This window comes from Ranitomeya variabilis, chromosome 2 (assembly GCF_051348905.1).
Source record: "Ranitomeya variabilis isolate aRanVar5 chromosome 2, aRanVar5.hap1, whole genome shotgun sequence".
NCBI lineage: Eukaryota > Metazoa > Chordata > Amphibia > Anura > Dendrobatidae > Ranitomeya > Ranitomeya variabilis.
This window is the reverse complement of record NC_135233.1, coordinates 180209220-180221388: the sequence shown is the minus strand read 5'-3', so window position 1 is coordinate 180221388 and position 12169 is coordinate 180209220. Positions and strand designations below refer to the sequence as shown.

General features: G+C 45.3%; 1 pseudogene; it reads left to right on the top strand.

Moving 5' to 3' along the window:
• Positions 1-3377: 3377 nt before the first annotated feature.
• On the top strand, positions 3378-11256 carry LOC143809210 (piwi-like protein 1; annotated as a pseudogene).
• The last annotated feature ends 913 nt before the right edge of the window (positions 11257-12169 follow it).

The window sequence follows — 12169 nt, the reverse complement described above, 5'->3', positions numbered from 1 at the left end:
CCTAGCTGGCCATGTGGTGTGTGACACATAAGGAAACACATCTTGTTTCATTTATGAAGGAGGGACTCTTAAATACACAAAGCCTATTTTTAGAGGGGCATCAGGCGGAATTAATATTCTTAAAGGGCCATTATTAAACAGTGGGTCTCCTATGCTGTTATTGCCTATGCATTGAGTGGCTGGGCTGCCAACAATTACAACGCACCCCAATACCCCTTTCACGAGAGATACAGGAGGGCTTCCTGAAGAAATGTTGCATTAAATGCAAAGCCTGCCCTGCTATCAAGTCATATGCACCCCAATAAGCCTTTGAACCCAGGTGCTGGATGGCCACAGGAAAATCCACTTCACATTCTTCAGTTGGTCCTGCCATACTGTTTTCTTATGTATTAACTGCAAGCCCTGCCCTGCTACCAAGTCATATGCACCCCAATAAGCCTTTCAACCCAGCTACTGGATGGCCACAGAAAAACCCACTTCACATTCTTCAGTTGGTCCTGCCATACTATTTTCTTATGTACTAACTGCAAGGCCTGCCCTGCTACCAAGTCATATGCACCCCAATAAGCCTTTGAACCCAGGTACTGGATGGTCACAGGAAAACCCACTTCACATTCTTCAGTTGGTCTTGCCATACTGTTTTCTTATGTATTAACTGCAAGGCCTGCCCTGCTACCAAGTCATATGCACCCCAATAAGCCTTTCAACCCAGGTACTGGATGGTCACAGGAAAACCCACTTCACATTCTTCAGTTGGTTCTGCCATACTGTTTTCTTATGTATTAACTGTAAGGCCTGCCCTGCTACCAAGTTATATGCACTCCAATAAACCTTTCAACCCAGGTACTGGATGGCCACAGGAAAACCCACTTTACATTCTTCAGTTGGTCCTGCCATACTGTTTCCTTATGCATTGAATGCAAGGGTCGCCTTGACCCAAATTTGCATGCACCCCAATCCCCCCTGGGAAGAAACATGGAGGAGGGCCTCATAAAAATCTCTCCCATTACAAAGGAGCAGGTCCCCTAGACTCGTAATGCCCTGCATGGGCTGACAAAAATTTCCCCATGGGGGGGACATTTAAAAAAAATATTTAATGGGGATCATAGACACCCTTGCCAAAAAATTGACTGTCTGTAGCAGCACGTAACACGTGAACCCTGGTGATCTATTGGGGGAGAATGATGAGACTTGGAGGAAGGCCTCATTAAAAATTAGGCCCAATGTAAAGGAGCATGTCTCCTAGACTTGTAGTGCCCATACACGAAGTGCATGGGCTGACAAACATTTCCCCATGGGGGTTACAGTTTTAACCCCTTCATGACCCAGCCTTTTGACCTTAATGACCTGGCCATTTTATGCAATTCTGACCAGTGTCCTTTTATGAGGTAATAACTCAAGAAAGCTTCAACGGATCCTAGCGATTCTGAGATTGTTTTTTCGGGACATATTGAGCTTCATGTTAGTGGTAAATTTAGGTCGATAATTTTTGCGTTTATTTATGAAAAAAACGGAAATTTGGCAAATATTTGTAACATTTCACAATTTTAAAATTTTGAATTTTTATTCTGTTAAAACAGAGAATAATGTGACACAATATAGTTCATAAATAACATTTCCCACATGTCAACTTTACATCAGCACAATTTTGGAAACAACATTTTTTTTTTGCTAGGAAATTATAAGGGTTAAAATTTGACCAGCGATTTCTCATTTTTACAACAAAATTTAGAAAACCATTTTTTTTAGGGACCATCTCACATTTGAAGTCAGTTTGAGGGGTCTGTATGACTGAAAATACCCAAAAGTGACACCATTCTAAAAACTGCACCCCTCAAGGTGCTCAAAATCACATTCAAGAAGTTTATTAACCCTTCAGGTATTTCACAGCAGCAGAAGCAACATGGAAGAAAAAATGAAAATTTAACTTTTTGGTCACAGAAATTATCTTTTAGCAACAATTTTTTTATTTTCCCAAGGGTAAAGAGAGAAAGTGGACCCCGAAAGTTGTTGACCAATTTGACCAGAGTACGCCGATACCCCATATGTGGGGGGGGGACCACTGTTTGGGCACACGGCAGGGCTCGGAAGGGAAGGAGCTCTATTTGATTTTTTTAATGAAAAATTGGCTACAATCTTTAGCAGACACCATGTCGCGTTTGGAGAGCCCCTGTGTGCCTAATCATTGGAGCTTCCCCACAAGTGACCCTATTTTGGAAACTATACCCCCCAAGGAACTTATCTAGATGCATAATGAGCACTTTAAACCCCAGGTGCTTCACAAATTTATCTGTAAAAATGAAAAAGTACTTTTTTTTCACACAAAAGTTCTTTTAGCCTCAATTTTTTCATTTGCACATGGGCAACAGGATAAAATAAATCCTAAAATTTGTTGGGCAATTTCTCCTGAGTACACCGATACCTCACATGTGGGAGTAAACCACTGTTTGGGCACACGGCAAGGCTCGGAAGGGAAGGAGCACCATTTGACTTTTTGAAAGAAAAATTAGCTCCAATCGTTAGCGGACACCATGTCGCGTTTGGAGAGCCCCAACCCTAACTCTAATTCCAACCCTAACCCTAAGGCTATGTGCCCACGTTGCAGATTTGTGTGTGGACTTTTCCGAACCATTTTTGAAAAATCCGCAGGTAAAGCGAACTGCTTTTTATCTGCGTATTTACTGCGGATTTCCAGTGTTTTTTGTGCGGATTTCACCTGCAGATTCCTATACAGGAACAGGTGTAAAACGCTGCGGGATTCGCACAAAGAATTGACATGCTGCAGAAAATACCAAGTGGTACTTTCCGCACCATGGGCACAGCAGATTTGGTTTTCCATAGGTTTTCGTGGTACTGTAAACGTGATGGAAAACTGCTACGAATCCGTAGTGACCAATCTGCTGCGGATCCACAGCCAAATCCGCACCGTGTGCACATAGCCTAATTCTAACCCTAACCCTAACTCCAACCCTAATCCTAACCCTAACCCTAATTCTATCCCTAATTGCAACCCTAACCCTAATTCTATCCCTAATTGCAACCCTAACCCTAATTCTAACCCTAACCCTAGTTGAAAAATAAAAATAAATTTATTTTCTTTATTTTATTATGTTCCCTATCTATGGGGGTGATAAAGAGGGGGTTTATTTACTATTTTTTTTATTTTGATCACTGTGACAGGATCTATCACAGTGATCAAAATGAATGAATCTGCCGACCGGCATTTTGGAAGATGGCGGCACCCATCCTAGAAGCCGGACGGACACCGTGAGGGAGCATACAACATGTTCACCATGGTGATCTAGTGGTGGAGAATGAGGAAATATTGATGAAGGCCTCAATACACACTAGTGCGTGGTTTGTGTACGAAGTAAAAGATGAGCTGACGAGCAAGATCCCGGGCCCGTGGCCGATCTCGTGTACAGGAGCATGCCCCACAAAGACCACCTGGACAGGTACAGCAGCCCCAAGGATCCTGGCCAGCAGTCAGATCTCAGCAGCCAGCGCCTGAGCCTTTGCTCCTTGGAAGAGGGCGCCAGAGAGGTCTGCCGGCAGTGGCAGCAGAGAGACCATCTCCCCAGGTTCTGCAGGTGTCAGCCGGACTTGCTGAAGTGTCTATCGGGGAATGAGGCGGCTGTAGGCATGTGTTAGGCATGTGTTAGAATCTGTTTTGTTTTTGACCATCCACCATCTTGTGGTTTCTGGCTGCTGGTCTTTTTCCCCTGGTGCTGGGTTGTCTTAGGTCAGGTGATTGTATCACCCTTTATTACCCAGCACCTGCCTCCCAGTCCTTGCTGGACAGCAGTGTTAATGCGCTAGAGTTCTGGCTAGGTGCTTTGATAGCTTTCTGTGTTTGATATTGTGCAGTTCTGGGACCCCCAGTTCTGCTATCCTTAGTTTCTGTTTTCGTTTGGTTTCTGCAGCCTTCTCTGTATTTTCTATTAGGAGGTGATCTGTTTTTATAACCAGTCCTTAGATCTTTTAGGGACCTCCTTCCCTCTATCTATAGGTCTTCGCTTGAGATTAACCTATGATCGTTGGTGGGTCTATTCGCAAGGAATGGGTCGCCCACTCCATCGTAGGGTATCAGCCTTGTCTCAGTGCAGGGTCAGTTTTCCCCCTTCTATCCTAGTTCTGTGTTGCAGTTCCATAACAGTTTGTCCAGCCACACATATATATAAAAAAAATCTTTTCCCGGATTCCTTCAATATGTGCAGCGTCCAAGAACGTGATCAATGCTTGCAAGGGTTAACTTTGGAAGTAGCCGACCTGCAACAGCACGTGAGTAATTACTCTGGAGCACGCTCTGAAGAACCTAAAGTAGGATTACCTTAATTTTTGTTTCTAGTAAACGGCAGGAATTTTTTACATTTAAAAATGCATGTTTACTATATTTTCGGCTTAGACCCAGATCCTCAGGGAGTGATTTACAGTGTGCGGGGATTATTATGTCTTTATTGCGAAGTGAACCCCAAATCTGGGCATTTTCATTACATCCTGATGATCCTTGTTTGACATCAGTAAAACATTTTTTTCTGCTATGGGGTTGTTATTTGATGATCCTGTTCGGGCCACATCAGCTGAGGCAGAGCTCAGATGGCTTAAACAGGGTTCTGTTGATGCTGAGAGTTATTGCACCCAGTTCAGACGATGGTACGCAGAGGTCAGGTGGAATGACCCAGCGCTCAAGAGTCAGTTTTTAGCAGGTTTGAGTGAAAGAGTTAAATATTTGCTCATTGCATATCCTGCACCTGATACTTTGGAAACTGCTATGCAGTTAGCTATCCATGTGGATAGAAGATTGAGAGGCAGACAGAATGAAGAGAAGGCTCTTATAATGCTGAACCCAGTCTCTCAGGATAGCCCAGTCGACAGCGGGGAACCGATGCAACTTGGGGCGATGTCCTCTCGTTCCCAGGAGAGGGAGAAGAGGTTTTCTGAAGGGCTTTGCTTTTGTATTGTGGTAGGACTGACCATTTTATTAAGCAATGTGAGGTTCGCATAAGGAAAGAGGAAAAAAAGGTCAGTAGGAGTAACACTCCAGTTCGTATTGTGTTTTTACGGTACGCAGGAGTTTTTTTTTCTGCTGATACCACATATCATGGTCATTCCATTGATTTTCAGGTAATGGTGGATTGTGGTTCTGCACTTAATTTGATTACCGTATTTTTCGGACTAGAAGACGCACTTTTTCCCCCAAAAAAAGGGGGGAAAATAGGGGGTGCGTCTAATAGTCGTAATGCAAACTTACCCGCAGTGGTGTGGTGGTGGCGGCGGCAGAGGTGCGGCGACAGAGGTGCGGTGGCAGAGGTACGGGGATGAGGAGGCGCAGTGAGCGGGGTCCCTTTCACCGGTGAGGTGATGCAGCAGCCCGGTAAGAAGCAGAGCCGGGTGAATCATGTTGTTATCGGTGGTGGCGGCCATCTCCCTGAGGCCGCGCATGCGCAGATGGAGTGCTCTGCTTCCCGGGGCTTCAGGAAAATGGCCGCGGGAGGCCGCACTTGCACAGATGGAGATCACGGTGGCCATTTTCCTGAAGCCGAGTTCGCAGATTTAGATCTTGGCTTCAGGAAAATGGCTGCTGTGATCTCCATCTGTGCACGTGCGGCCTCCCACGGCCATTTTCCTGAAGCCCCGGGAAGCAGAGCAGTCCATCTGCGCATGCGCGGCCTCAGGAAGATGGCCACCACCACCGATAACAACATGATTCACCCGGCTCTGCTGCATACCGGGCTGCTGCATCACCTCACCTGTGAAAGGGACCCCGCTCACGCCATACCGCTCACTGCACCTCCTCATCCCCGCACCTCTGCCGCTGCCGCACCTCTGCCGGTAACCACTGCTGCAACCCTCCCATGGACACCAGGCCGTGGCGTCACCCACCTAAGCAGGAAGGGACCCTGCTCATGTGCATGCCGTACCGCATCACCCCACCTCTGCCGACACCATGCCTCCTGTGACCCTGCTCTGCCACCGCCAGCCCTCAGGTAAGATACTGTAAATTCGGACAATAAGACGGACCCCCATCTTATAAAAAACCTTTTTTTCTGCAAATTTCACCCCAAATTTGGGGTGCGTCTTATGGTCCGGTGCGTCTTATAGTCCGAAAAATACGGTAATCAACAATTCCTAGGCAAATATAAGTTTCATTCTGAACCATTGTCATCTCCTATTCCTGTTGTGGTTATTCTCGAAAGGTTACCGGGTTCCCACTTATTGTGGACATGGAACATCAGGAGTGTGCAGACTTGTTTGTCCTTGCTAATTTACCTTGCCTAGTCGTCCTGGGTTTACCCTGGTTAAAAATGCACAATTCTTTGCTGGACTGGTCGTCTAGTACTATAAGGTCCTGGGGTCAGGGGTGTTATGGTAATTGTTGTAATGTTCACATTGCTGCTGTTGTGAAGAAGGAGCTACCTGAAGCCATTCAGGATTTCTGGAGGGTATTTTCAGAGGTTGAGTCGCAAGCTCTACCACCCCATAGAGATTACGACTGCGCTATTGAGTTCGTCCCAAGTGCCACACTTCCTAAGAGTTGTTTATTTAATCTGACGGTTCCCGAGAGAGAGGCCTTAAAAGAATACCTACAGACTAGTTTACTTGCAGGTCATATAAGACCCTCTAAGTCCCCTGTGGCTGTAGGATTCTTTTTTGTCAAAAAGAAGGATGGGGGCCTTAGGCCGTGTCTGGATTTTCAGGAGATTAATAAGATCACTGTGTGCAATCCTTACCCATTGCCGCTTATTCTGGATTTGTTTAACCAACTAACGAGCAAAGTGGTTCTCTAAGATTGACCTTCGTGGGGCATATAATTTGCTGCAGGTGAAGGAGGGCGATGAATGGAAGACAGCCTTTAATACCCCGGAAGGTCATTTTGAGTGGCTGGTGATGCCTTTTCGCCTTACTAATGCGCCTTCGTTTTTTCAAAATTTCATTAATGACATTCTGAGGTCGTTGATCGGTAGAAGTGTTATTGTTTATTTGGATGATATTTTGATCTATTCACCTGATCTGGAGTCGCATTGGCAGAGAGTCCGCGAAGTTCTACAGATTTTGAGCGAAATCTCGCTCTTTGCTAAATTGGAGAAGTGCGAGTTTGCAGTACAGAAAATGAGTTTTTTGGGGTGCCTTGTCTCCAGTGATGGGTTTGAGATGGACCCGGTGAAGGTTCAGGCAGTGCTGGAGTGGCCTAGGCCTGAATGTTTGAAGTCAGTTCAGAGATTTTTAGGGTTTGCTAATTATTACAGAAAATTCATAAACCTATAACTGATCTCACCAAGAAGGGTTCTAATATTGTCCCATTGTCTTCTGAGGCTTTTAAGGCTTTTGAGCATCTCAAGAAGAGGTTTAGCTCTGCTCCTATTTTGATCCTGACAGATGAGACCAAGCCATTTCTGGTGGAGGTTGATGCCTCTTCAGTAGGGGTGGGGGCAGTTCTGTCCCAGGAGGGAGAGGATGAGGTGCATCCCTGTGCTTTCTTTTCTAAAAAAAATTTGGAAACTGAGCTCAACTATAATGTTGGGAACAGAGAGTTGCTGGCTTTTAAACACGAGTTTGAGCATTGGCGACATTTTTTGGAGGGGGCTAGACATCCGGTACAGGTTTTTACTGATCATAAGAACCTGATATATCTGGATGCCGCTAAACGTTTGAATGCCTGTCAAGCTAGGTGGGCACTGTTTTTTGCCCAGTTTCATTTCTCCGTAACATATATCCCTGGGACAAGGAATGTTAAAGCGGATGCCTTGCCTCGTAGTTTCTCTCCAGCAGTTAATACTGAGAAGGAGGAATGTATTTTGCAGAAAGGGGTGGTGGTGGCAGCATTGGGTTCTGAGTTGGAGAGTAGCATTCCAGAGGCCCGGAATGCTGCACCAACTAACACTCCATATGGTAAATTATTTGTGCCTAGAACCTTGCGGAGAGCTTTGTTTGCTGAATGTCATGAGTCTCGGTTGGCTGGTCATCCAGGGATTTCAGAAATTAGAAAGTCAATCGGTCGAAGTTTCTGGTGGCCAGGGTGGCAAAGAGAAATCATCAAGTGTACAGTGTACTGTGTGCGCTAGGTCGAAGGCCTCACATGCCCCGGCTGCAGGTTTGCTGTGCCCTAGGTTCCTAGTTCGCCATGGTCACATCTTGCTATGGATTTTATCACCGATCTGCCAGTCTCTGAGGGTTTTTTGTCATCTGGGTTGTTGTGGACCGATTTAGTAAGATGTGTCATCTGGTCCCGTTCAATAAATTACCCTGCGCCAAGACTCTAGCTAAGGCATTTATGAAAGAGATTGTCAGGCTCCATGGGGTTCCCGCGGACATTGTTTCCTATAGAGCACCACAGTTTGTGGCTCGCTTTTGGAGTGCTTTTTGTGACAGATTAAAGGTTCGTTTGTCATTTTCGTCAGGTTATCATCCGGAGTCCAATGGACAGACCGAAAGGAACCAGGACGTCAAGCAGTTTTTGAGATGTTTTGTAGCAGACAATAAGGAGATGTGGTCGGAATATCTATCACTAGCTGAGTTTGCTCTTAATAATCATACGTCTTCCTCAGCTGGGTGTTCTCATTTTTTTTGCTGTACAGGGAGGCATCAATCTTTCGGTCCATTTTCAAAGATTGGGGCAGCGGTGCCTGAGGAGGTGAGTTTTTATGGAAATTTGGACAGGGCTTGGACCAATGTATGCCATAATCTGAAAGAGGCAAATAGGAGGCAAATAAATATTTTGACAAGAAGAAGAAGGGAGGCATTGTTTTCAGTTGAGGACATGGTCTGGTTGTCCTCTAGGAATCTGCGTTTGAAGATCTCTTCTAAAAAACTGGGGCCTAAGTTTGTAGGACCCTTCAAAGTGGTTCAGGTTGTCATCTCGGCAGCGGTGAGATTAGACATCCCCTCATCCTGGAGAATTAATTCAGTTTTTCATGTTTCTTTACTGAAGAAAGTTGACACACCAGATAAGGAGGCGATGCCGACTGTTCCTCCAGTTGATGAGGACGGCGAGTTTGAGATTTCACGCATTTTAGATTCCAGGTGGCACAGAGGAAGGTTGCAGTATTTTGTGTCCTGGAAGGGTTTCGTCCTGAGGATAATTCCATGGTGAAAGCTGAGGACATCTTGGCCTCAAGGCTGATTAAGGCTTTTCACAGATTTCCGAATAAGGCTCGGCCTAGAGGATCCGGAGGATCCTCGTAAAAAGGGAGGTACTGTTAGAATCTGTTTTGTTTTTGACAATCTGCCATCTTGTTGTGGTTTCTGGCTGCTGGTCTTTTTCCCCTGGTGCTGGGTTGTCTTACGTCAGGTGATGAAGGTGTCCTTCCTCCCAGTCCTTGCTGGACAGCAGTGTTAATCCACTAGAGTTCTGGCTAGGTGCTTTGATAGCTTTCTGTGTTTGATATTGTGCAGTTCTGGGACCCCCAGTTCTGCTATCCTTAGTTTCTGTTTTCGTTTGGTTAATGCAGCCTTCTCTATATTTTCTATTAAGAGGTGACCTGTTTTATACCCAGTCCTTAGATCTTTTAGGGACCTCCTTCCCCCTATCTATTAGGTCTTTGCTTGAGATTAACCTAGGATCGTCGGTGGGTCTATTCGCAAGGAATGGGTCACCCACTCCATCATAGGGTATCAGCCTAGTCTCAGTGCAGGGTCAGTTTTACCCTTTCTATCCTAGTTCTGTGTTGCAGTTCCGTAACAGCATGACTTCCATGATGTCGGGGTGAACACCCGGCAGACTATCGAACACATCCAAAATTTTAAAGCTGGTACCTCTGGAACCAAGATTGCTCTTGTGACCAACCACATCAAGCTGGCGTCCCAACCACAGTGGGCCCTGTACCAGTATCACATTGACTTCAACCCCACCATTAAGTCCAAGTGTTTGCGGTATGGCCTCCTGTACCAGCATGAAGAAACCATTGGGAAGGCGTGGGCTTTTGATGGAACTGTGATGTTTTTACCAAAAAGACTGTATAAGGTCACTGAGGTGTTCAGCCAAACTCGAAATGGAGAGAACATGAGGATAACAATCACCCTGACCAACCAGCTTCCACTGACCTCGCCCACCTGCTTCCATTTCTATAACATAATTTTCCGAAGACTCCTGAAGATAATGGATATGAAGCAGATAGGATGCAACTATTACAACCTGAGCGACGCCACTGAAGTCAGAGCTCACCGACTCGCCATCTGCCCGGGGTTTTCCACCTCCATCCTCCAGTACGAGTCCAGCATCATGATGAGCATTGATGTCAACCATAAAGCCCTCAGGAATGAGACTGTGCACGACATCATGAGCAGCCTCTACTCCTCGTGTGGCCCTTAGAGGTTCCAGGACGCCTGCTGCAAGGAGCTGATCAGACAGATCGTCCTCACCAAGTCCAACACTAAAACCTACCGTTTAGACGAGATGGCCTGGAACAGGACTACAGCGTCCACCTTCAAGAAGGCAGACGGAAGCGAGATCAGCATTGTGGACTACTATAAGAACCAATACAATGAACAAGTGAAAGCTATGATCCAGCCGCTAATCGTGAACATCCCCCGGAGGCCCAAGCCGGGAGCCACAGATGGAGCCATCGTACTTGTGCCAGAGTTCTGTAACCTAACAGGTCTGACCAACAGAATGAAAAACGACTTCAATGTCATGAAAGACGTGGCCGTTCGCACCCGCTTACCACCAGAACAGAGGGAGTGGCAAGTTGGGAAGTTCATGAACTACATACACAAGGATGAGAGCGTTCAGAAAGAGCTACGTGACTAGGGGCTGAATTTCAATGCTTGCTACAGTTCGAAGGGAGAATCGCACCTCCGGAAATAAATCATGCAAAAAGACAAATCTGCTGAATATAATCCACAGTTTGCTGATTGGTTGCGAGAGCTGAGGAGTCCCGTCCTGATCAGCCCCCGACATATGAATAAGGCTGCTCTTTTACATCCGGAGAAATTAGGATAAGGCTAACGCTCTTCTGCAGAACCTGTTCAAGATCACACAGCAAATGCGTATCAAGATGAACCGGGCAGTGTTGGTTGAAGTCGAGGACTTTTTTGTGGGTTTTTTGGTGAATTTTTGAAAAAAAGAAAAAAAAAGAGTAGAACAAGGCTAGCAGACATAACAGACTGTATACTTTTTTTTTCTGATTTTTTGAAAAAAATAAAAATGAGTTGAACAAGGTTAGCAGACAGAACTATGCAACTTATACCTGCGAAGCTACGATCTTTCCACCACAGATACACCAGGCCTCAGCGTGACATAACAGACTGTATACATTTGTTTTTTTCAGATTTTTTGACAAAAAATACAAATGAGTTGAACAAGGCTAGCAGACAGAACTATGCAACTAATGCCTGCGAAGCTATGATTTTTCCACCAGAGATACACCAGGCTTCAGTGTGACATAACAGACTGTATAATTTTTTTTTTTCTGATTTTTTGAAAAAAAAAAAAAAATGAGTTGAACAAGGCTAGCAGACAGAACTTTGAAACTTATGCCTGCAAAGCTACGATTTTTCCAACACAGATACACCAGGTCTCAGCGTGACATAACAGAGTGTATAATTTTTTTTTTCTGATTTTTTGAAAAAAAAATAAATAAAATGAGTTAAACAAAGCTAGCAGGCAGAACTATGCAACTTATAATAAGCTAGAGAACATGGAGTAAAAAGACACTAACAAATATAGAAGATAAAAACTGTAAATTTTATTGCAATATTTAAAATATACAAAATATGACAACAGCCCAATCAGTGGGCAGAGAAACAATTAAGAGGGGCTATATAGGGAACCTGCTAGTACAGCAGGCATATATGGACCGAAATTATTATCAAGTGAGGGCTGGTATGGCAGCACCCAGTGAGAGGGAAGGAGGGTACACTTAAATTCCAAGTAGATCCAATATCCAGACTCTATACACCAGCCTCCAAGAGCCCCCAGACCCCCTACACAGATCAATAGGTTGCCATCACTCACCCATAAGTACAGATGTCCTAGGTCCGCCTGCTGTAACCCCTTGACGCGCGTTTCGCGTAAGTGCTTCTTCAAGAAGGGGAGTAGCGTGTGTTGTGTCCCCTTAGTTTAAATAGAAATCCCTTTCATTGCCCACAGGTGCGGCGCATGAGCCCCGAGGAACGCAAACCGGAAGTATCCATCTCGTCATGTGACCGTCAATACGGTGTGCGCCTGCAG